At 38.0% G+C, this 2069-nt stretch overlaps 1 long non-coding RNA gene across 1 annotated transcript; it reads left to right on the forward strand.

Annotated features, from left to right (window-relative positions):
* The first annotated feature begins 93 nt into the window (after nucleotides 1-93).
* Nucleotides 94-1023, forward strand: LOC114361991 (uncharacterized). Its single transcript, XR_003656645.1, has 3 exons — nucleotides 94-328; nucleotides 596-815; nucleotides 902-1023. It is a non-coding gene; the product is annotated as an uncharacterized LOC114361991 (long non-coding RNA).
* Nucleotides 1024-2069: the final 1046 nt, after the last annotated feature.

The following is a 2069-nucleotide window of genomic DNA, read 5'->3' on the forward strand; positions in this document are numbered from 1 at the left end:
TTTGGATATAATTCACTACTGGACTGATTTCAAAAATCCTTTCTCGAAGATTTTTAGGCTAGTTATTTATGTATATTATCACTTCTCCTTTTTTGTTTCAGATCACAAACACTGACTATTTGCCATGCCTCTTGGGAACTTGGAAATGCTCAAGTCACTGGAGCAAACATTGTTGAGAATCAAGAGAGGCTAATTGGTCTTCACAACATTTGTGTAGGATGCGGCCGCTCGATTTTCAGTCAGTTCTCGCACAATATTGAGAGAAACTCCTACAAATGAAGAAGGCCCAATAGTTGATATTATATCACAGTGGATACATCCAAGACAGGTAAATGTAATACCATAATTGGCAATATCTTAATTGGCTTTCGTTATTTAATTATACTATTGTTACACAAATGCGAAAACAGTAAATGGTGTATATGTAGTTTCTTAAGCAGTGGTTTTTAGACTGTTATTGTTTCACTGTATGTTTTCCGAACAAAATAAAATAAATAAATAATTGTCTCTGTTCTGTGTGTCCGTACAATAAATATGTCTTTATATACGTTTTTTTTACAATAACTAGGATTTGATCTATATTGTTATGTTTTAGATTACTCAAAGTGATCAAGCATGTACCACATGTTGGTTACGCGCTCAGAGAACTCTCCGTCGTCAGCAATTGGTTGATGAGGCCAGAAACATAAATGAAGAATTAACAACATGTGTCAATTGCAACAAAGATTTGTTACATAGCAATGGCTACTTATTGAGAAACGAAGACGAAAATGTCATCAACATCATTAAAGGCTGGATAGGTATATCCTATTAATGTAAGTACTTTAAGAAAGAAGAAAAAGGTCACTTTTGTTGAAAAATAATGTGAACATTTCACTATTAAATGAATTTGTTTTTTTAGATCAACCTCATGGATAGTATTTGCCATGCTTGTTGGCAACTTGCAAATGAAGCAGCACGGCAAGGTTCTGAGTCACCAGAGACTGCATCCCAACCGTTGGAGACAGATGACCCTCCTGACTCTAAAACAGTACATTCTGTGTTTTTATTATTATTTAGGCAGTTAAATACTGCACAGTATTTAGTACACCATTTTCTTTATTTTCTTCCATCATACACAAGAATACGCGTGCGTGAGTCAATGTTCGCTCGTATGTGAGGCCTTGTCGAATAGTATCCTGTAGGTGGGCCATCGTGCGTGTTTTGTTTTCGATGTAAACTCGCGGAGATGAACAGGCCTGGTATTAGGCTCAACAAAATAAATATTGTTTAAAGTTCGAATTGCCTCCTGCCAAAATTCGACATGTTTTGATACACCCTCAACCTCTTTTACCGGTCCCACTCCCCGCATCTTGCCAGGAGCGGAGTTTCCGCGAGAGCCGTTGACGCTGTCAAACCTGTCGAAGAACAGCACAGCCTCCGACGTAGTCCCCATGGTACTGCTGACTGGCGTCCCGTCCGCGTGGTTTCCTGTCAAACAATCACTGTACATAATTATAACACACATTATATAAAATTAAGATCGCACAAAACAATCTTATAAAACTGCCCATTATAATATTGAACATGATGTACCATTTCATTTTCACATTCTCTCTCAGATACTTTCCTTATTCAAACAGAAATAAAAAACGCCTATAAAACTCCATAAGGATTCTGCACACCAAACCCACCGACACTGACTAGAAGTCACAGTCAGTGTCGTTCGGCGACGCTTATACCATTTAGATATGTGCTGAGTCAGACTGACTGTGACAGTACTGACTGAAGCACCTAGATGGTACTCACGTTCTCGAATATATAAAAAATGCTGGATGCGTGCGGTGCAAGACCGGTCTTTGTGGAATTCCTTGGGGGAGGCCTTTGTCCAGCAGTGGACGTTTGAAACGACGACGACGACGACTGCATTTGGATCCACAATACTCGAATACAGGTTTCGAGTAGGTACTTACGGTATCATTATAATATTATCATCATCATAAATGTATTTGATATTGTCAGATGTCAATTTCAGATTGCATAAGATTGGTAATTCATTTATGGGAAAATGTATTAAATCTTCTATACTT

Source organism: Ostrinia furnacalis, unplaced genomic scaffold, assembly GCF_004193835.3.
Source record: "Ostrinia furnacalis isolate ACB-3 unplaced genomic scaffold, ASM419383v2 OfSCF6078, whole genome shotgun sequence".
NCBI classification, from domain to species: domain Eukaryota; kingdom Metazoa; phylum Arthropoda; class Insecta; order Lepidoptera; family Crambidae; genus Ostrinia; species Ostrinia furnacalis.